This window comes from Hirundo rustica, chromosome Z (assembly GCF_015227805.2).
Source record: "Hirundo rustica isolate bHirRus1 chromosome Z, bHirRus1.pri.v3, whole genome shotgun sequence".
Lineage (NCBI taxonomy): Eukaryota > Metazoa > Chordata > Aves > Passeriformes > Hirundinidae > Hirundo > Hirundo rustica.
Window position 1 is genome coordinate 8,930,278 of NC_053488.1, and position 25,028 is coordinate 8,955,305.

The following is a 25,028-nucleotide window of genomic DNA, read 5'->3' on the forward strand; positions in this document are numbered from 1 at the left end:
CAATTCTCCAATAGTATCTGAAACTTAATCAAATAAATTCTAGGACAAGTCCTCCACCTGAATGAAGATTGTCACAGACAATATTGTCCTGAAAGACAAACAACCAAAGGTTCAAGTCCTCTTGGACAACATCTGAGTATCGGTTTCCAGCACTCCAGGTCAATTACCTATTGTTTTACACCCCAACAGTAAGACCAATGAAGGTGGTATATTGCTCTCCATTTAAAACCTAGGCAGTCAGATATACTTTTGATACTCCTTATGACACAGGCTATGCACAAAATCAAACCCTATAGCTGTTTCAAACTACCAAAATACAGATGACAGAATTCAGACTGCAAATTTTACCAATTCTGAGAATGTTTGTGGCATCAAATGTTTGAATCCATCTTGTGCCTGTGGCCTTTTACAGCTACTGGTTAGTCTGGGAGATACTCTAACACAGTTGGAACTATTAAACAGTTGAGGTTTTATTCTTGAAATTATCATATTATGCATAAATAATAATTGAATATTATTAGAACTAATAAGACCAACGTTGTCTTAATATGTTATGAATTTTTTATTAGGAATTGGATGAATCTTTTACATTTCACATAGTTCAGAAACATAATTTTATAGCATAATGGAGATTTCATATTTAAATTGTCTCAAAAAGAGAAGAAACTAACAGTAAGCAGTTGCTATAATTGTATACTTAATTATAGATCTCACACTACCAGCCAAGTCATTGTTAGGGTATGTAAATTCCTGACTTCTCCTTCCTTTCAGGGCAGAGGTGAGCAGTGCTAGTTAAGCAACACTTAAAGCTATTTTTAGGTGTCATTTCCCTCTGACATGTGTAGAGCCATAACTTTCCAATTAAAAATTGCTATGATGAATCTTTTACTTCCTACTGCATTTTTGTTCCCCACTGCTCTACAAAATTGAATTAGGAGACATCACTGGCCAGTTTGATTACAAATATAATCAGCAATTTGACAACATGCTTCTAAAATTGCTAAATATTCATATACATGAAGGGAAATAACTTCAGCTGTGCTCTTAACATGCCAAGTGAAACAAAAATATTTTTGTTATTGCTTGTCTGAGTGGTTTTAAATAAAAAAGGAACTATCTGATACTTGTAATAGCTTCAACTGTTAATTATTGCACACACTACCTTGAAATTTAGTGTAGTCCATAAAGAGTAATAAAAACACCATAAGGAATAACACATTTCTATATTGAAAACAGATATTATATAGTCAAGCAGCAACTATGTAGAATCAGAGACATGAATTTTTGAAAACACTCTGATCTGAAGTAGGGCTATACCCCGAAGGCAAATGTCCAGTATCACAACTTCTTTTTGTAGACTCTAGGACAATTGAACAGGTGTCTTCCTGGAAGCTGGTGTTTCCTGTTTGAATTGATATTAATTTTTTTACTAACTACAACAGCTACTGATTGTGACTAAACATATAAAACATCAAACCACGAAGTATTTTTACCCTACTACACTTCATACAGGCATGCACCATCTGTCACTGAGGTATGATCTGTAACTGTGACATTATCACATTACTCTCAGCAAGATTAATGCTACTGCCTAATCTCACAGTTTGAGCCGATTTCTAAACACTAAGCCTTGGCTTGCTGTCAGATCTCACTACCTGCCCGAGAACCAATGATGGAGCGCAATTGTCAGTTTTTATCATATAATTTAAATCTACCCAACCCCTTTGTTGCAGCTAATTTTTATTCTGCAAATACTGTTGGAGGTGATCTGTTTCATGGATGAAAAGATGCTATAGAATCCCCCTGGATTTTTGCTATGTAACAGGATAACAATCCCCTTCTAATACACAAAACAATCCAGGCCCATAAGCTACTTGATATAAAAGGCAAACAGCTCATTAAGGTAATAAAAAATATCTGTTATTTGAAATTGCAGAGCTGCAAGGTAATTAATCCCCAGCTCATAAGATAATTTAAGGAAATTAATATGCTGAATTTAACTGATTGGAAAACAGTCTTAGTTGTTCCTATACAAAAAAAATCCCTCTGCTGATTGAACTTGAAGTAACCAATACAGACAGCCTCTCACTCTGAAAAAAAACAAACCCACAATTGTTACTTAAAAATCATGTGTGGATGGCAGTCTGCGGAAAGGAGCAGGATATGAGTTGGTTATATTCCCTCCAATAATGAGATTGCAATGAGGATGGTTTTGTCTCAGTTCTTACCCTTTTTTTATTAAATTTAATTTAAACCAGCACAAAAATGGCTGTTTGTGTGTAGGTTTCTCCTCATTTCCAATTTCTCATCCTTCACATGGTTGTCTTGTAAAAATACACTGCCTGGAGGAATATGCCCTTCATATACTGATAGGAACACTACCAAAATGCATGCCCTAAAATGCATTTGAAGATTATACCCATACATCTTCTAAAATACTTTTTACTGTAGTTGCCCATTACAGTTCAGAAGGTCTTAAAATAATAAGTGAAATGCATTCATTATTAGATCTGATAGCCAAACAATGATGGTTCTTAGGGGTTTCTGGCTTCTAAATACTGCTCCATTCTCATTTTTCTGAGTAAAGATAAAAACAATCAGATATGAGTTTTAAAAACAAACATCTTTTTAATATAAAATTATTTTTTTCTGGATCTTCCAGATCTTCTCCAACAAACTAGTACATGATCTGGGCAAATCAATTAAATCTTTTTTAAAGATTTCCTATTTAAAGCTTTCCTAGTAAAGCAACTCACCTGTTTATCTGCAGATAACTGGATTGTAATTTCTAGGAGAAAAACTGCGTTAGATTACACCTCTATGCAATACTCTGTCTAGCAATAAGACACAGTAACTAAAAAAGAGAATAAAATCAACCCTTTCCAACAGGGTGATTCCTAACATGCCAGTCATCTCTGTTAACAGTTGAAAAAGCACTAGAATATTTTCTACTATGGAAAAAACCTCAGTACTAAAGATCAGTAGTGAGACTAATGGACTTAACTTCATTCTAGATAACAGCTTTCATTTTAATACCATTAAGGGGTTAGAACTCAGACAGACTTAAAACGATGGACAAAATCACTCAACAGTTTTAATGTATGTGCTCTATGACAATTCACATAGTCCAGTTTTCCCATAAAATTACAGAAATCCAAAAAATAATGCATGGAAAGTTAATATTTTCTAGTGGTCACAATAATAAGAGACTGGACTCAGAATAAATGCCAACAGTATGACACATAAAAGCAGGGACTAGAATGAGCATTAGCAGTTAGATAGCAGTAGTGTTATTAGCACCTCATTTAAAAGGAAACATTTTCAACAGAAAATATTTTCAACAGTTTTGATTAGACTGGCAGACCAGCATCTAAATCAGAAATAGCAAATACTGAGAGACAGAGCTTAACTACTTTATCTAACACCCACTCACTAGTTTAAGACTAATGAGCCTTAAATTTAAATCTTGCTTGATGTAACAATGCCTGGGTAATCATACCCTACAGATACCAAATCTTTATCTCCTAATGGTGAGAACACCTAAAGAGTCACCTCTCTTCCTTCCCTATCTTTCCACTGTGATTTCTTCAGCTGTTGGTCAGCCTATTCCTCTCCACTCTTCTGCTCTTTCTTCTGTTTCAACATGTTTTTTTCATACCTCAAGTTGCTTCCCCTGCCTTGCTAATACAAGTGTCCCTGACATACTTCCATCTCACATGAATTTTTCAGATGATAAGCACAACTGGGGATTGTCTACCTAAATTCAATGCATGTAAAACCAGAACATAAACTCAACCATCAGCAACAATGTTTTTATCACATGCTTTGCTTACTTCTGGAAATCACCAGTACCCTGTCCATTACTCTGACCCGCAACTCTCCTTGCTCCTCCATCCTTTGAGTCCCTGTAGTCACACCTGCCCCAGCCCCGAGCACCCAAAACAAAATCTTTAGCCCACAAACTTATACTTACTACAAAAATAATTCCTAGGACAGTGCTTAACTGTATTGCTGGTTTAAGTACTCCTATTTTGCTCTTTTTCCTTTGAAGATATAAGCAGCTTATTTTCACTTACTTTTCTAAACTATTTTCTCATTCAAAATCAAAAGGGAGACTCCTCAGCCAATAAAGTTAGCTTCTACCACCATCTATCTAGCTTCATCAATTCTTCAGAGCAACTCTTGATAGCAGACCCACACAGATACACAAAATGAATTCACTGTGTATTCCTTCACATTTTCCTTGTCTCTTGACTTCAAAACAAATAAAGTCCCAACAGCTACCAGGCTGCTATTGTGCAAATACTATGCTCATAGTGAAGCTCAGACTGAAGAGTGTTTACTATCACCATCCCCCACTTCATGTGCTCCTCTACTAAGTCAACCTAACCTGTTTCTGAAGGACCTGTTGTCCATCACATACTTGTGCTAAATGAGGGGCAATTCCAGTTTGTTTACTGAAACGCCTTTAGGTTACACAACGGGTAATCATAATGCTTTGGAAAATAATTGATTTTACCCATTCTGAATGACAATGCATCACATATGTTACACCTATACAAATACATGCATAAAAACCAAATAGTACAGCTATGCTGTTACAAACATTTAGGCTTTCTAAGAAGAAAACTTAAAAGCAGACATATATACCTGGTCTGTTTCTTTACTGTTCCAAATCAAAGTAAGCAAAAATACAAAGTAAGTTTAATAAACAACAGAAAATCCAAGAGAAGAGATACTTTGAGTCCTGTTTTTTTTAAATCAGGGAGAAGAACAAGCCCACAATTCTACCATGAGAGGCAAGAGTCAAGCAATTTCATTGATATCTGAAAGAAGGTAAGTTTTTTCCTCCTTGTGCTCCAATTAGCTCAGCTACAGTTATAGAAACTACCTTCGTGCTTTCACAGAATCATACAATGGCTGGTGTTGGAATGGACTTTAAACATCATTAGTTCCAACAATTTTGCTCCAGGCAAAGACACTTCCCACCAGATCAGGTTGCTCAAAGCCTGATCTAGTCTGGGATGGGGCATTCCCAGCTCCTCTGGGCAACCTGTTTCAGTGCCTCACAATCCTCAGTTAAGAATTTCTTTCTAATATCCAATTTAAACCTACTCTCTTCCAGTTTAAAGCCACTCCCTGTCCTATCACTACACACTCTTGCAAAAAGCCCCTCTCCATTTTTCTTGTAATCTCCCTCCAGGTACAGGAAGGTGCTGTAAGGTCTCGCTGGAGCCTTCTCTTTTCCAGGCTGAAGAACTCCCAACTCTCTCAGCCTGTCTTCACAGAAGAAGTACTTGAGTCCACCAATCATGTTCATGGCCCTACATGAAACAGAACTACAAAAGTTCCAAACTTTCAGAAAGTTTTACCTCTGGCTTCCAATAGAGGTATTCAGCTCCAAAATAAATTACAACATTTGTAGCTTTGAATAGATTTAGAAAAACTCTGGAATACTTTTGACTTGAAGTATGCATTTTAGCACAAAAGGTAAGAAAAGATTGAAGCAGAAACGATATAAACACCTAAACCGAGCAAGAACATTCTCTCGGTTGAATTTTACGTGGCTTGATATTAGCAAAAAAGACCAGAGAGGCTTCTCCATCTAGTCAAGAGTCAAATCAAGCAGTTTTGTATCCTCAAGCAGCAGAATGTTAAAGCAAAAGATAAGCAGTGCTCTTTTCTCACTTACGTAACTAGTTCAAGGGGTAGAGAAAGGCAGCACAAGAGTAAAACATCAGGTTTTTACATGATATTCTGGGGGAAATATTAATAATCCTCTACCATAAAGCCAGAATGAACCTAATTGATTACAAACAAACAATTTTCTGACAGAAAAAAAAAATTAAAGTGTGAACCATTTGTCTGTAGAATAAGACTACCAGGGAATCAATTCGATCATCAGGTTGTTCACAACTTTCTCAATTAGAAAAGTCTCCTATTTTGCCAAGTAAATTAAACATATCTGTTAAATTTATAAAAAATAAGTGTATTTTGGTATATTTTATCTCATTCTCACCCACTGTAGTGGTCCTAACAGTAGTATCCTAGATATCTTAGGTAGACCCCCTTCATCCTTTACTTTCTGAAGTCTTCAGCTTCTAACCCACAATTCATTGCTACAGCTTTTTCCCCTTCATTTAATTAACAGATGCACACTTCTCACTACTATATTAGCCTGTTTTAGATGCAGTGCTTTCTAAGCATCTACTAAAACATCCTTTAACTGATTTCCCTTTAAAACTGAGTAGGAAAAAAAGAATTTCTATACAGATGATTTTACTGAATGGCTTCCAAGTGATCTTTATAAAAAGGAACAAATAAATGCTGCTGATTAAACTTCACATTTATTACGTACAATCAAAGTCAATTCACAGTCATTTATACTTTATCAAAAACAAGGAGGTTTTAAATACACTACTGGTTATTTGGCTCTTTTCAATAATAGGTGTGACTCCAAATCCTTTTATAATTACTTCTAAAAATACTGCATCCATCATCTTTTTAAATGAACATTTTGGTATTAGTAGTACAAGACCACCTGCTCATAAAAATTAAGTTCCCTGTACTTAAAGAGTTAGTCATGTTGTATGTGACTGCAATTTGATAGTCCATAGCAAGCTATTTCTCCTGTAGCCACTGAGAAAACCAATTGATTAGTTGAGGGGGTTTTCAGTTCTCATTGAAACAGAATTGTCCTTTTTCTTCACTTTGCACTTCCTAAATTGCAAGCGACTATTTTAACCATCAAACACATCACTTTTTCTACCAAAGGTCAGTGACGCTATGCAAATCAACCATAATTGCTTTCTTTTCTCCTTTAAACAGTACCCAGCACTTTTTCCTTTACAAATATTCTCAGAATTATTCAGTCATTCATGAGCAGTATTTCCAGTATCGTGCACTTGTATTAGAAAAAAGTTGGGTATTTTTCCTTTTGCACATGTTTCAATAGATGCTCTACTTGCCTCTTCTCTGTAACTAATGTTTACTTCAAGTCTTTTTTGTTGTTGTTGTTGTTTTTGAGGAAGATCTGTCATTTCTTTTCACCCTAAAATCAAGCTGCTGCTTCGTAATGGGAAAATACACTCCTTTTACACCACTTACCTAGTCAGCTAGTTCACTCTTATCATCATCTTTGTCCTCATTTGCTTATCAACAAAAGGGTCAGAAGACCACTTAGACCTGCAGAAACACTATGCCTTTTGTCCATTTATACAAAAATGACAGTCTGTCTTGGATGGCTAAAAGTCTTCACAGATATGTAATCTGTAGTATAATATCGAGGTAATATAGCCTTCCAAAACACACAGAACTTCCTTCCCGTGCTACTCCTTCCCTATAAATCAAATCAAGTCATCCTTTTTGCATTCTCCGTACAAGGCTTCTTTGGACTGAACTTGATGCAGATTGGCTAGATTCAAATTTACCTGGTCTTATTTAGCAAAATCCAGTATTTCTTATCGTGATGTGGAATTCTGTAAGACGTCAATCTGTACTGCTCCCTACACCATTGTTGTATGATCCTCCTGACACAGCAATGACACAGGAAGAAAGCTGTATTTTTTATATAAGCTTGTACAATTAAATTTGTAATCTCATACAATTCTTCATATAAAGAAAAGTATTTTGGCAGAAAAACAAACTGTGGCACATGCATTACAACTACCCACAGCTGCTTATGACATCACTGAAAGTAAACCATTCTATCAGGCATTTCTGTCTCACCATCATTTCTTCCCACTAGGAGAAAAATATGCTTTCATATTTTAATGTATACAACTGGATTACTAAAAAAAAATAAATATCCTGGGGTTAGGGAGGGAAGCAAGAAACAAAAGGAAAGGAGGAAAATGTCAGAGAGGTCGGTGAATGACTTAAAAGCACTATCTTAACGGAAGAAATAGGCACTGGCATTTGAAGACAACTGTTGAAAGCAAGTCACTTGGCCTACATTAGCTCGCACTTGATTCTTTCTCCATGGAACAATGCAGATGGAAAAGAAGAGGAGAGAGGTAAGAGAAAGCCAGGATGTTCCATTCTATTTACATACTATTTTAAATACTTTAAAGAATTCTCTGCACACTTCCCCTCTGACACCACCACACATTTATGACACTGTTTAAGAAGATTTTTATTTGCTAGTTACTTAAACTGACAAACAAGATTCAAGAACTGCTTAACTAATGTAAGCATGAGTACCCCAGCATCTAGCCTTTGCCTCAAATTAAACGAAGTTGCCTCTACGGAGACAGGATGTTTTCCTTACAATACCCGATTCTGGCCATGTGACAGCCAGCAAGCTTATCACATAAGTCAACCCTATGATAACCTAATCTTGTTTAGACTCTCTTAACAGTGCACACATTTTAAAGGACAAGCTATCATTCCTCATGTGTCCTTAAATGAAAAAAAACGTTCAACAAAGCAGTCTAGAATATTTTAACAGAAGTGCCTATGGGTCTGAGAATCATTTCAGTTCTTGAGACAGCTTGTCCATTAACCTCTCCTGCACTACAGGGAACACCGGGCTCACAGAACAATGAGCTCCCCAAGTGCATTGCCAAGATAAAATACATCTCATGTTGACTAGTTTAACCTTCACAGCTGAAACACCTGAGATATGTTTGAGCAGGCACTTCACGCCAGAACTTGTCAAATATAACTAGGAAGGGGGAGATTTGGGGCAGCATTTATTGCTACAAGGAGAAATGAATCAGTAGATCAAGAGGGCTCACACAATAAATATGCAAACCAGAGCTTATGTAAGAATTTTGGAACAAGTCCAAAATTAAGAAGTCATAAGAATACTGAAGGGATAAGATATAGGGGATCGTTTTTAGTCAATGTAGTTTTCTATATTCGGGTGGAATTCTTGATATCAAGACAACGAAACAGGAATTTTCTTAACTAACTGTAATTACACAGCTTCAAAATTGCATCTTTAAATAAAGCATTGTCAGAAGACCAAATATACTCCAAACACATCGCAAAAGAAGCTGCTATACTCTTTAAGAGTGAAGACTTAAGAGTCTTGCCAAAATCACCTCTTAGGCAGTGTATGGCATACAAAAAGTTAAAAAAGAACTCTGACAACTTTTAGTCTCATGTTTCTTCTGTGTACTTTGGCTATTCACAAGTAGAAACTTGTTTATGGTCTCCATTTCCATGCCATATTTCAGTACCTGTAAATTCATGTTGATACATTACCCTCCCACTGGACTTAAGCATTTAATATTGTGCTCACTGTGAATTTAGAAGCTTGACTAATTAGTGACTTTCCCAGAAACCTACTCATTACAAAACTTTTGAGAAGCTGGAGAATATGCACTAAATTGGCATTAAAAAGCGTCTACCCAAGTTATTCACAAAACATGAGGAATACTTACTAGGTCTTTTGTCCACAGTAAGTATTTAATCACAACATGCTTTACAATTCAGCTGTTAAAGATATATGTGCAGCCACAAGCTTATCAAAAAGCATTTGCCTCAAGAGATTTTCTTCTCCCAATAAAGACTCATTAATCAAGGCTCCTAATGAATCAACTGTTAGGAGTAAAAGAGGGATGAGGCTTACAAGCAAACGACTTACAAGCAAAGCAAGAAACAAACTCTAGATTTAAGCATACCATTTCAATTACCCCGGTAGTACTCAAGTGTTTCCATGTAAAAACAAGCAGATTCACAATGAAACTAGTATTCTAAAACAATGTTCTAATTTAACATAATATTATTAGCAACATTAAAATATATGTATTTGCCTATTATCTTACACATATTCAATGTTATTGAATATTAGTAGCATAAAAAAAGAAAGAACCTCCACTAAATCCAAACTACGCACTGCTTCTTGTACTCTCCGCTTTGTGTTTAGCTTGGCAGTAAGTAAAACAGTAGCAGCTTATTAGGAGTCCCAGCCTATCCAAATGATAAAATTGTTTCTCTTTTGTGACATTTTTTCCACGGTATCACTCCCTAGTCAGAGAACTATGAAAGAAATCTCTAAAGTTTAACAGAGAAAAATGGCATTTTTTAAAATCCTGTAAACAAGGATCTACAGAAAAATTAACTGTGAAGCCCTCACACAGAGTATCAAGTACTTTCAATACATATATACATATATATTTAGGATTTTCTTCTCAAAAAAAGAATGTGTTCCTCAAAATCTATATTTTTCATTAAAACCAACTCTTTCCCCATCAACTCATTTTCAAGAAGTCCCTACATTTGGTGTTTTCCTTTCACAATTTTTCCTCATTTAAGTATCATGACTTTTTATTTCCAAGCACGTAATTTCTGCAATTAAATTAAGCATTTAAAGCATTATTTTTGCCATTAAAATATTTCCCTTCTCAAAAGTCAAACATTTTCTGTGGCTTGTTAGACATATTTGTGAATGCATTCTAACTACATTCTTGAATCAATCCAAAAGATGGTGAGAGCAGAATAACAAAAAATGTATTTGCTCAACAGTCCTTACTAGGTCTAAGATAGTATATTATCCTACTTCAGTATATACTGTAGTCTACCAAAGGTTTTTGAGGCATTTCAATAAGGGACAAAAATTACTAAAAAAAGGCCATATCATTCTAGTTATTTTTCCCTATTCCTCTGTGACCCCTTTCTGAGCATCTATGTGCATTTGCTAATAAATAATGCAATGAAAAATAAGATTTAGAAAAATTCCCTTCAGTCTTAGCCCACCCTAAACATACCACTAACAATATAACAAGTATACAGAATCACAACAGTATACGCATGCAGCTGAAAAAAAAAAGAGCTGATTCCCCCAAAACAGAAGTAAAACCAACCCAAATCACTCTAACCTTTTTCTACATGGAACAACTGCATCTAAGCTAGCTTATTCAGGGCAGAAATATTTGTTTGAAATTCATTTTATTTTTTGCAAAATTAATACATTACCATAAAAAGGGTTATTAATTCAAAGTAAGCAAATAATGCAGAAAGATAGAGCAGAAACAATGGAAGTCAAGTTGCCTCTACTCAGGTGCTCTCACAGAGCTGCACCAACTTTAAAACACAAACAGACCATGTTCTATGACCCAAGTGCAACAGACAGTGCCAATACAGTGAATACCTCCAGCACCTCTTGAGAGAAAGCAAACACAATTCACATTTCTCATGCATCATCCCTACAAGCTACTGTAATATGGATTCAGCAGTTAAAAATTTGTCAATCTTACATGTGTGACTGGGATATTTTAACAGCACATTTAAGAGTGTAACTGAAACAAAAAGTGTGCCAAAACATTTATTTCCCTTTATCTCCTTTAACATATGTGGATAGTCACCTACCCAGATCACTCCAACACTGCCAATTTACACCAGAGGAGCCTGAATCCGTTTCTCAGCTGGGACCACAGATTCACCAGAACGCTGAACAGTTTATTAAATCATCCACATGGATCTGTGAAAGAGAATTAAGAAGTGTTTTCAAAACAATGGGTGTAAATTGCCTTGCACAAAACTAAGACAGTTTCAAATCCATACATTCATTGTTCTAGACCAGAATCAAACACAGACAACACAGAAGCAGTAATGTGTAGCTTACCAAAACAACCACCATTCTACCAACATTCATTTTTGTTCTATGTCAAATCTGAACATAGAGCAAACAGAAAAAGCAGTGTGTCAAGACACAGAAAACGGAGAACTGATTACATCCTTCTATGGCAGCCAAAACTAAAACAAATACACTACTAGCAAGCTACAGTTCAGAACAGCTCCCTGTTATTTGCATGAATTGAGTCAATTATCAGATTAAGAAAATGTAACCAAAACCAACAAGAAGTTATGTGCAAGACCAGGACTGAATCTCAAGCATGTTCTCTGAAAGAGAATCCATACCACCCACACAGACACAAGTGTTCCCACAGCCCTCATAGGGAAATAAAACTCACTGCAACAGATGAGTCTTTTAAAAAAGCTTCAATTATTTTAACTGGGCCTGCCAGCTGCCTTTCATTTAGCTTAACATGAGGTCTTACGGAAGGTCTGCAGCCACAGCAACTGGCAAGGGTGGAGACAGTTGTTTACAAGTAGTTGGATCTATTTCTCAGAAGCTTACTCTTTCTGGTGAGCTTTTGTGGAGTATTGCCGTACACTCTGTATGCTGAGAACATGAAGTTTAAATATGTGGTCCTGTCTAGTAGGTCAGAATAATGCAGTAGATCTAAGATGTGTGTGGAACACACCCATTGCCTCATATTGGTGACATTTCTTGAAGCCAGTTCAAACACAGTGCCAAAATACAGAAGAATCGTTTCTCATCTGATTTTAAAACAAATATATCCCACCCAAAAGAAGAAAAGGCCTAATGAATCTAGGCTTCTATGTTGATAAACGGAATCTTTCCTGAAAGAAGCGATTCTTCAGGAGATCAGATCCTGATTAGTTCTTACAGTCACAAAACCAAGTTTCATGATTTCTGAGGTTTCTTGATTCCCAAAGTTCCTAAGACAAACAGCAGCAACATAATTGTCAAGAAAATAAAGCGTTTCTGCCACTGCCAGAACAGTGATTTAACAAACCCTAAAGCATCAGTTATACAGCTGTTTAACAGATCTTAGCTACCTTTTCCAAAACATTGCTGTTACCAGCTCCCCAGGGGCGCCACGGCCACCCCAAGCAGGAACACTGAAGGATGCCATGGTTGATGACTGCACTGCTGGCTTTCTCAGGAATAAAAAAAATTGGGCTGCTCTCCCTTAAAGCAGTGGCTCTGGAACCTTCCTTCTAAAATTTTCCTACTGCTTTCCCACTTATAACCAAAATTCTTGCATGACTGAAAATACTAATTTTCCTGGTTTAGGGCAAATTTGGGAGAGAACCCCTGAATGGAGTCCCTCTGGGAAGCAAACCCAAACAGCCCCTCCCCACCAACCAGTCTGGGAAAGAACTTCCTCAGAGAAAAGTGGAAAAAACTATTTTACTTAACAAAGTGCATACAAGTACAAAGGATGAATAATATGAAACAATAAAACCTCTCGTTCTGGAGTGAGATGGCAAATTGAGAAAGTTCTTGCCGTGGGTGTCGCTCGACTCTCTCTCTCAGTCTCTCCTCAGTCCCAGTCCCTCCGGCACTGCTGGAAAATGCCGAGGTCCAGGCCCCGGTGGGCCGCAGGTGCAGCCCCCAGTGATCCCCTGGGTTTTTTCAGTCCAGAGCAGGTTTAAATAGTTCCAAGAAAAAGGAAAAAAAAAAAAAAACCAGTCCAGGGAACTTCTCTGCTCTAGCTAGCTGAAACTAACTAAAAGTAAAAAGATCTCTGTCCTGCAGTCTCTCCAAACCTCAGCCAAACACCCCGTCCGCAGAAGAATGTGGAGGAGTCGGGCAATTTTCTCAAAACAAACTCCGCGCTTCTCCTTGTTCCCAGAACCAGTCTTAAAGGCACAGAACTCAATACAAAGCACAAACAGAACAGACGATTGGGGATACAAGCGTCATAAAGTCACCCTAAGACACTAATGCAACTATCACATTAAATCAAGTTTATATCTAGCTAGCAACTCTCTTCATACACACACTGTTCAGGAACAGATGTAAAGCCTGGAACAGCTTTCTTAGCTCTTAACTATGGAGAGCTAACTTTCCTCTGTCTTGTATCTTCCAAAGAAGATTCAGTTCAATTTTAGATGCAAGTGGCATCTTATAGATAAAGCTGCCTCTTCCAGACTTCTTATTCAAGTTTGTGACTACCTGGCATTCATGGTATAAGTGCTTGGTGGTGACGTAGACTCCAGAAGTTAACAGTTGAGGAGGAGTAAGAAAATATGAATTTTACACATCATTAGAAGAAAGACCTTAGACAGTTCTCCTAATGCCAGTTTTCTACACAACAGGGTAACTTAGAAAGTAGAACTAAGGCTATGGTATACTTCTGGCTTTTTCATTATCAGACACTTTTAATTTTTAATTAAAACACACTATCTAATTAATACCAAGAATCCAATCCAACTCAAACCCCTGATGGGCAGGCCACTATACGAAAAAGGACCCATATTACATTTGAGTTATAAATCCATTTTAGAACAGTTATGAACAACCACAACTTTTCTCAACAAGACAGATTTATGCTATTGAATACCTCAATCATCCCTTGCAGACAATATGTTGGAGCTTTTGTGGCTGTAAAGACAATTAGGAGAAGAATCAGCTTGGATTTATTTTATTTTTTTTTTACTATCACACTTGTGAAAATCATGCTGCATTAAAAAAAATACTTAACAGAACAAATTTTTTTTCATTTTTCTGTATCTAGTCCCCTGTTACTGTTACTCCACTTTTCCAATATATGACATGAATGATCAGGATCTGCTTATCTATATGAAATTTTGTTAAACTACTGTGGAAAATTAGATGTACTTAGTACTGTTATCAAGTACTTCAGAATTTGCATGAATGTATCCAAAAGCCTGTGCTAAAATGACTGGTAAATATTACATTATCAATCAAGGACATCTATCACTTTGGCTAAGCTGACTGGAAAAAGGTTCCAGATGGAACACCACAATGGATACTACTTTCATTCCACCCAGAGCCAAGAAGCATCATCGCACCACTACCTTAACTATATAAGAGCAAATAATGATAGCAGTGAGTAATGGAATGATTGCTTCAAGCAGGAAAATTAATTCAGAAATATTCTACTGAGTTTTAATACTGTAAAAAATATTAGTTGAGATATTTATTAAGTCAGTCCTACTGCCTCAGTATATCTATGCATAAAATCTACCATTTTGCTTTGACAATGAACAGGAAAAAAAAATCATTTAGTACCGCAGGATTCTTCCCCTCTATTTTCTTCATCTACCATGAAATATTGAAAACGCTATTTAAAAATTTTTAAGCTGAATTCAAAGTGACAAATAAGAAAAATAGGAACTTCTGAATATATGCGCACGATTATTAGCAGTGCACATAAAAAATCAATACTTTAGCAACTACATTAATGCAGTTGGGTATGAACTAGGGGTGAGGGAAAGAAAAGAAACAACCAACCTTTGCATCACATTTTCAAAATTCCAGTCCCAGAGAAACTGATATCATTAAGTCACTCTCAAGTATGCCTAAGATCATCATTTAGAAACTACCTTCAGGAAGAACTCTGTATCTCCAAATCCTGCATAGCTTAATCCTTGTACTACATAATTTGAAAGAAAAAGCCTAATATGTAAGTTATCTTCCCAAATGTAATGTCCAAGAAAACCTGGGACTTAATATATTCGGAGCTCTTTTTTCCATCTTTGAACCCCAGGAAAATTAATTATCTTACAGCAAATGCTATTTCCCCCTGAAATGCTACATCAAATACTTATCAACCAACCAGAAGATAAGGTGTTATTTTACAGATTAAAGAGCAGGGCATACAAATAAACAACTGCTGTCATCAGAAATAGCTGCTTAAGGATGTGTCAAGAACTATCTGTTTGACACTTTAGTATTCTATAAGCAGGCAATGTACAGCTAAACTACCAGAAGTAATTGCTACTAACGCTGATGTGCCTGGAGAAGGAAAAAGTTCTCACAACTCAATTTAAGCATTTGTCATGTGATGACTCTAAGAAGTAGATTGCAGGGAGCAATTTAATCTCAGACAAGAAATACATTTTAAACTCTCTAGTGCTTTAATAGATCACTGCACTCTAGTCTCTTCAGAGAAGCAGAGATAAGCACAATATAATTCTTAAAAATGGGTAACAGCACAAACACCAGCTGTTTCTGCTCACTTCATGACCATGAGTGCCACCTCCTCTCTAATATAGGGGCTTGGCCCTTCTGGAAACAGGAGGGAAAGATCAGAAATGTACTACATTTCATACGTGCAGTAAAATCAAGCGATGCCACAATACACGGCTCATCAGTACAGCCCCACAGCACCTCCACACCCAGATCGCAATCCTCCTAGAAGATCTGAGAATGATGAAGCTAAATGTCCTCTATTCTTCCATCCTCTGTCCCCTAAATTATCTTTACTTTCATTCGCTCCATGAATAAAGGTGATTCTACCCTCCCCATCTGAAACTGAAAAAAGAAAACGCCGTAAAGGCATTGCACACTCTAAGCGACAGACATTTCCAAGTCCATCATTTTGTTATAATACATAACACTTGAACTTGTTTACTAATCATACCAACTGCCTATCACTTGCCAGTTCTCTACTCACATGAGTCTTGAAGTCCAATCTGAAGGAATAGCATGCCACATTCGGTTGCCACAAATACTGTTGGCCTACACATTTCAATCAAGAGATCCCTCTAGATACTGAAAAACACAGTGCCACCAGAAATCCAAACAAACCAAAGAGGCTAGATATATGTTTTAAAAGCCCGTGTTCTGAAATGTAGCTTTCAGGAGAAAAGGTCTTCACTTTTTCTTCTCCTTTCTATGGTTAGTTATTTCCCACTCCTGCAGCAATTAAAACCATTTTACAGAGAAACATTAAATTCCCAGCCTACTGTCTCAAGTCTAGAAATCAATCTGCCAATGGCAAGAAAAAGTAGGAGAGATGAGAGGTGATAGAGTGTAAAGCTGCCGAAAGGGAGATGTAACTGGGTAAGAATCCCAGTTTGTAACTACACATTATGTACACATTATCAAGGACCAAATCACTGATGATGAATAGTGACATTTACATTTACTGTGGGTAAGTGGAAGACTATTCTAAACCAGCAACTGGAACTCAAAAAGTAAGTCAATCTCCACCATGCAAAATTCAAACTAGAGCTTGCTGAAGCCAGAGTGAGTAATCCCTGCTTTTTCGTCACACCTGCCTTTTATTACAGACAGGGTTGACATAATCACACTCTAAGTCCAATCAGTAACTGATCCAAAAAGCCTAAACCTGCAAGACGTAGGGGAGAATTTTTTTTTTTTTTTTTTTTTTAAGCTCAGTTTGCTAAACAACTCACTAATCTTCAGCATCATGTCTCAACCTTCAACATCTTATCTTCACTTTCAATACCTCGTCTTCTTTCTGATGCAAAGAACCACACCGGAACCGAAGAGGAAGTGTGCAGAGCAGATGCAACAGAATATAAAACCAGACATTTAGCTACAGGCTTTATAAATTAAAACTCCTTTAAACTAAAGATAATTAACTTCATCAAACCTGGTATTTTTCTTTTAGTACAAAAAATGTATCAAAAAACATATGCAAACATATTTTAATGCTCACAATAGCACATGTTAATGGCAAAATTCATTCATGCATGTCAAATTTATAATTTCGTCCACCCTGGATTCCTAGTTTTGGTGGAGGGGGGCAGGAGGGAGGAATTTTAAAAATAATAAAATTAACCATGATAAATATCTACAGGCAGCTAAGAAGCAAGGATGTTCAGTGAATCCAATGAACAGTTTTGGTCCAGACATTGACTGTACCAGTAGGTTTTGCTCTACAAAACTGAAAGAAATATTCACAGGATGTGGTCTGAACTTCGAGACACTGCTGCTCAGCAAGCACTGTGCATGTTTTTGCAACAAAAAGCCAATTACTTGCCTACAAAGCAATACTTTAAATTCAAAAGAAACTTGAGGGAATGAGAATAAAGCACACAAAAGTATATAGACCATCATCCCCAACACAGTAAGTTCAAAATTTACATATACTTACTTTCTTTTAACCAAAGAAAAACCCTTTATAAATTCCAAAGTGACCAATACAAGGAGGTGCTTTGTAAAGAAGCACTATTGACAGAAAGTCTCAGTTGCTCACTTTGGTCTAATATGCAGGTTAAAAAAATTTAGAAAAATATTCAATTAATACCAACCTGTAATTCAAACTATAAACAGATACACCTAACAGATTTATATTTGCATATTTATATGCACAACAGAGCTACTGATCCAGATGTATCTTTCACATGTCTCACTGTTCTTAAAATGTAGGGAAGATAGCAAAATACAGTTCCAGCTTCCTATTATAGCCTCTGATGCCCATGACTTAGAACAGAAGGCAACCTATTTCCAATCTTGATGGTAAAGGTGATTTGCCCTAAATCAAGTCCAGGAAATAAGACATTTTTTATTAACTTTCAGATATTGGGACGTAAAGCAAAGCTGGTAACTGGTATGGATGAAACCAGTCTTTACACTGCACCCGAGTTTCTTATCTGAATTCCTCTTCTATAGCTCACCCTACTAACTGATTAATTTAGAGCCACCCACACCATGCACCTCAAAACCAGATTTATTAACAGTAAATCTTGATAAGAAGAAATAGAAACAGCTTTTTTTCATTAAAAAGAATTCTTCCATGATGCTGTCTGCTTGTTTGCTCTCAAATCAACATCATCAAGGTGTTAGAGAGCCAAAGGAGAATGGACATATTCTGAAAGAAACCACAAGAAAGGATGAAAGAAAGCTTAACTTTCTATAAGCTTTTAAAAGTCACAGCAGTTACACATGGCGTTAGTTAAATCACAGAGTAAAATTAAGTTACAAAGTACCTTAAAAAGAAACAAAACAATCAAAGATAACTCAACTGTTTAATAAAGGGGTGTAAAATAGGTATTTACAACAAACAGCATAGAAAAATCTTTAAAAAAATTATGGAATAAATGCCACGGAAGGGAAAAAACCCTGTAGATACCATAACATTATTTCTCTATTAAAATCAGAAATGACAAGTGCTTTGATGACAGTTGCAGTTGGTTAAAGAGTGAGAAAAGACAATACTATAATTCTTGCAAGTACACTGCAATCTTTGAGATTTACATGTTCCAGAAGGGGAAACCCAAATTTTGTGTCAAGCTTATGCTTCCTGGACAACTACATTAACACTATGATAGTAGCAAGTCTAACTTGACCTCAGGTGTATGAACTAATTTCCAAGTTTGTTTGAAAATCAATTCCTGCTAATCATGATGACAAGTGACAAAGTGCAAGTAAGATTTAACTTGTTATTTCACACTGAAAATGTCAGCAAACCAGGCCAGGCTCAATAGTATTCACAGATAGGTCTAAGGTGCAGGGAGGAGAGTGGCACCAATAGATGCTTGCCTGTACACCTGAAGTACATTTGAGATACACTAGGAACGAAAGGAAAACACAGACCTGGGAAAACGTTTCTTTGTATTACTACTTCTGGTACTTCCTACAATTCAATAGCTACAGACCACTCCTGATTGCTGGGAGACAGGCAGAAACACAGGAATTAACTGTGCTTGAACAGGTCAGGCCTCTCTATGGCTAGCAGGGCCACTACTCCTTCAGGAAACAAAATTTGGTGACAAGAATGAAGATAAACACCACCCTTCAAAGAACGAAGGCTGAGGAGGAGGAAAGCTCATGTATATCTGAACATAAGTCTATAGATTTTCTCTTAACTATCCCAAAGAAGGATGAGACGAAGCTAACTAACACACACCACATTCAGGGAAGGCAGCTGGACTGCCTGAATAAATACAAAAGCAGATAATAACCCAGCTGACTTGGACCAAGATAGAAACAGGCAACTCCAGGATTTGTCTCATCTCTTAAGAGACAAGTGAATCCTTAAATGGTGGTACCGTTACAATGGGGCAGCTAAAAATCTCAGGGAGTGGAATTTAAACCAGAAAACAAACACAGCAGCACCTCCTTTTTCAATTCAAGAGACAGGAATGTATCATGCTTCCAACGCTGCTTTAAAACCGATGTCTTACAATCCCCCCAAAAAACTACAGAAATTATAGCAGTTATAGCCTCTTCTACAGACCCTGCTTCACATGAAGCTACTTTATTATTAAATGCTTGGTTTAAATAAATCTGTGCCTTCCATAGCTATGAAAGTAAAATATTTGCCCTCTCTTCTCTTTCAAGGACCTCTCATTTCTTACACAAGACTGAACAGCAATTAGGATGTTATGTAAGTTAATTTTCTGAAGTTAATTTTTAATTCCATTTCTAAACATAGGGACTGAACAGAAAGAAAAAAACAAGAGAAAAATTACATTCAGAAAGAATAAGCAAAATTGCTTTAGAAAGATACATACTTCACTCCTCTGGCTTAAAGAGGCTTTTAAATTATTTCAGATCAGTAAAAATTATGCAATATATTAGTCTGAAACTAATCAGATGAAATGACAGCTTTTAGAGATACATGTATTTTTCTATCTATGAACTTTTTAATACCTTTGCCTCTAACTAGGAGAAATTAAAGCGAATACCACCTACTTTGCCAACATGGAATAATAAGCAACAAAATGCTTGGCCTTGGGCTTGTGTCCTTATAATAATAAAAACATGCAATATTTGGAGATACTAGTTGTAATTGTTCTTATTCCTTGTCTTGAGAGCTTGTTGGAATTAGACACTGAGCAGAAGCAAAATCCTTCACTGTTTATTTTTGTCAATCCTGGTTTTCTACCTGCAGTATCAAGCAGTTGCGTACTTCTCTCAGTGCTGTAAAGAAACACATACACTACTAGCTTTATAAAAACAAACAAACAAAAACAACAAAAAAAATCAATACCTCCAACTAACCAAAAAACCAAATCACCCACCAAAAACCTGCATACTGTACACAAGCTTAGCTATCCAAGGAGGAAAACATAATTATCGTTTTCCTATCCCTTCATTCTTATTGATAGACTCCTGGTTTCAACTTCCATCTATGGCATATGTAAAAAAAAGAAAAAAAAAGAAAAAATAGGGGATGGGGAAACAAGCAGTAGTGAAAATGCTAACAGTGTAAGTCAGCAATTGGTATTTAATACCATCTTCAATACAAAAAGCCCTTTTTAAGCCCTTAACTCAGGAAACAAAATAGGTTTGAAAAACGTAATTACAACATTCTGTTTCACATGAATATGGTATTTTTATTCGTTTGACATATGTTGCTTCCTGAATGGATTTAATGTATTTTGGCATTCCAGAACAAAACTGCTCTCAGTGTTTGGCACTTCATGTACAATGCAGCCAGGAAGCCACTCCTTAAGACTATGCAGCCATCTGCAGCAGACACCAAAGGTTTTTGACAAGCAAGCTGCACTGCTGTAAATATGCAGTATTTCACTATAAAAGTTCTCATCTATTAATCAGACTCTGCACATAATTGCCTGCAGATAAATTCAGGTGATCTGCAACACAAAACAGGTCAGCACAGAAACCAGAAAGGGGGAAAAATATTTTAAAAAAAACCCTATTTCTTATCAGAAGATTACTGGTTATTTAAATGCTTACTAAACTGTATGGTCTATACATAAAAAAAAAACCCAGTCTCTGATGCCCTGCCTTACATCCACTCTCCATAAAAAATGCAGTTGCCAGAATTCCTGCCTAAAGCCAGGATGGATCAAACAACAGAGGTCAGAATAACACAGCAGGTGCAGAACACTTGAGATACAAAGTAAGCTGATGTCGGGTACACAAGAGGGGAAGAAGAACCATGTTCAAAACCCTCCAGCTATTAACTGCCCAGAAAAACAAATCCAGACAGGTTACATAATTCAATCTATGGTAACAGGAAGAGAAATAGAAACACATTCGTAGATCAGAGTTCAAAGGAAGTACATGTGGGTTTATATATTCATTTCCCATTTTGAATTTGGCAGATTTCAAAAAAATATATCCTACCAAAAACCACAAATAAACACTTAAGAGACAATGCAGTTGTCCTTAGTGTCCTAATGCAAGTTACTACTTGAAGAAAAATAATATATAGAACTGGACTTTCATTCTACTTTATACTTCCTCCTCCATTCTAGCTGTCTTCTAAGTTTTATCCACTTCAACCAGCCAGTTTGGGTTTTGTTCTAACATGTTTAGTATAAAATGTAGTACTAAAAGCAGAAGCCTTTATTCACAATGCAGCTTTAAATATAGATTTACTTTAATACACCTTTTTCACTACAATAAGGAATGGCAACAATAAATAGTAGCCACTATTAAAAAAAAAAAAAAAAAAAAAAAAAAAAAAAAAGGTTCAAAAACCAAAACAGAAAAAGACTGTATATTCCAGACTCTAAACATCTTGTCCCTCTAGTTTATACAATAATTATGTATTACCTCAACATTATTCTCAGCAGCTTCGGGAGTTACTATCCTGGACATATAAAGGAACCCCTGAAGCCACTTACCTCTATTGTTTTTCTTTACATTAATTTTACAGCTGATACATAGATCCCAATACATTCCAATTAGCTGTTCCCAATGGTGATGAGGAAGAATTACCCCCCTCTGCACTGGCAGGAGTTCTTTCTAACTACAGCACTCCCCACATCTTCCGTGTGGGTAAGCACCATTATTCTTGTGCTCTATCTACCCAGCTTTTCTCTCACAATGCATGCTTGACTTTTGCCAGCTTATGATCCCTTTTCTCTCCCAACACAGTGATGAAACATTTAAATTAGTACTGTGTACTGAATTATTTTTTTCCTTTACTTAGTGTTGTGTTCCTCTAAGTGAATGAATAATGATTAAATAAGAAAGAGCTTTTCTTTTCATTTCACTCTGTCAGGAATTTTGCAGATCACATAAGCAACTAATATAAAAAAAAATAGCAGAAGGCTATTCTTGAATGGTTTCTAAATTATTTTTGCCTCTTTAGATAGGAAAGAACAAGAGTGTACTGCTTACAATATTTTTTTACAAAAAACTTAGTATTTAAATAATTATATTTTCGTAAACTTTTTCTTAAAAGTGTGCTTTTCAATAGGGATAATAATTCACTACCGGAAGCCAAAAACAAGTTTTTCACCTCACAGAAGGTACAAGATGAATTAAAGAGTCTTCTTTTGCATCAAAATGCTAATTACAGCCTCAAAACTCAATTCAAAGTTGATTTAATAATAACCCAACTTAAAGTGTTACTTAACTACTGACACCCTATGCTTTCCAGCATGAGAAAAAAATAGAGGTTCAATACTACTTTGACACTACTGAAGTAAAAAGTGGGACAGTGCCATGCTGATTTGCTATTAACATGTCAGCCTCTTTCCTCAGAATAGAAAAAAGTGACTGAAGAGCACAATGCAGGAATTCCAGAGAATTCCATAGCTGTGATTTCAATTAATTTGTACTGTCCAATGTGTATTTCAGACTTCAAAGATTAAAACCAAGTTCATACAAAACTGGGGGAAATGAGTAACATTCTGATTTTGAGGGGAAGTTATTTCTCTGCAGATATTTCATGCTCTGAAGCTGAAATTTATAATCTGGTCAAGATTTAACACCAGTGGAAGGATGCATGAGCTACAAATCTAAAATGAGCAAATATATATTTAAATTCAGTGGAAATAAGCACGGACTTGCTCCACAGAAGAGAGAAAGTACTGTTTTTAAAAGGTTAAGGAGAAATTTGTTGGTTCTTCATTGGTTAGTTTATGTAAAGGGAGAAGCAAAGTAAGAAAGATGAGAAGAGAAAAATATTGATTAACGACATGTTTCTCTCCCACTCTGTAACACTTTCTTCTAACCTGCTCCGTCGACAAGGCCATAATCTTTCCCTTCACAGGTCACCACCTGCTGCTACAAAACCAATTCAGTAAATGACATCATGAAAGACTACAGGACATTTGAAATGTTGACAGTATATCTCCAACAGATCCCACAAGTCCCCACAGAAATGCTGCCTGCTTTACTGTCTTTTTCTAGTAAGCAAGAACAGCATTGCAAAACCACAAAAAAACTCAGCATTTCTTCTGTTTGGTTTCAGTAAAGCAAAACAAAATAAATGCCCCCTGAAACTGATTAACTCACTCAAATAAATCCAAATGAAAGAGTAAATTAACCTCAAATAATCTATTTTAAGTATATCTTGTTTTTCTAGTACTTGTATTATTTACATTTTCATTTAGTTAGATGAAGTACCTGGTACCAGACCCAAAGCTTTAACATCTAAATCAAAAATAACACACTGGAAGAACAGGATTGTCTAATAGCAACAAAAAGCCCACACCCGCACAAAATGTTGTTCAGGAAAACAAAACTCACCTAAAAAAACACAAATAAAATACACTATTAATAAAGAATATTATAGGAAAATAGTAAAGCTCTGAAGTTTTTTTCTTCCCCCATATCAATGTTTCTGATCTTATCCATCAGGAGACAAATTCTGAGTTCCAAATTATTCTCCTTCCTTGTCACATTTTGAGAATGTGGTTAAACATGTCCATCTCCATCCTTTTTCACCTCTTCTTACTTAGAGTCCTTAACATTAGTAACCTTGTTTTTAACAGTTTCCCCAACACTCATACATGAACTAACAGGAGTGACCTGATAAAAGTCACAAGTTAAATTGTAAGTTTGTTCCAAATTGTAAGTTTGTTTTCCAGCACTACACACTCAATTCACTTTGCCTGTAACTCCTCCAAGAAGTTTAAAAAACTCATTAATTACTTGGAACGAAATCACCCCGTGTAAGTCTACCACAGCACAGCAGACATAAATGGTATAAAGACTGAATAGGTATGAACCAGGAAGAAGTGAACTTTTGACTTTTCTCACTCAGTGATGAATTTTACTGCCAATCACCCCAAAATATAGGGCAGCTCAGAAACTAAATAACCAACAGAGCTCCAGGGTTAGCACCACATATGATTTTGTGACCAGAAGTAACCGAAAATGAGTATGTTCTCCTAAAAGGAGCTAACTACCAACCTCACATTCCAGGCCACCACAGACTAACATGCCACAGCAAGCTAACATACCAACAGAAGGAGATCAGTGAATATTATCTGCTGCCTGCACATTCACTGATCCTCCTTTTGGGAGACCCAACTCAAAGGCCAAAGTGGAATTTAAGTAAATTAAACATCTAAATATCACACTCCGTAGCATAAGCATGGAAAGCAAGCATTTACAAAGCACTTAAGTCACGAAAGATTTAGACTACTATGCTGACACACTTTTCAGTTTAATTTTACTGAAAATACAGGTCTCAATCTTGTAAATACTACTGCAACTGACCTTTTTGGTTGCTTTAACCATGAGCATGCATAAGCACATACAGATTTTTAAGCAACATTTTTCCACAGACAAAAAAAAAAAACACCCTGTAATTCCCAATAATAAATATTCTCCAATA

General features: G+C 36.2%; 1 protein-coding gene across 6 annotated transcripts in view; it reads right to left on the reverse strand.

Annotated features, from left to right (window-relative positions):
- The window catches only part of ERBIN (erbb2 interacting protein), a 115,981-nt gene that overhangs the window by 85,066 nt on the left and 5,887 nt on the right, over positions 1-25,028 (reverse strand). For all 6 annotated transcript variants that reach the window (XM_040090706.2, XM_040090708.1, XM_040090711.1 and 3 more), the window contains one exon: positions 11,317-11,428. The gene's annotated coding sequence lies outside the window, so the exon portion shown is untranslated. The remainder of the gene's footprint in view (positions 1-11,316; positions 11,429-25,028) is intronic.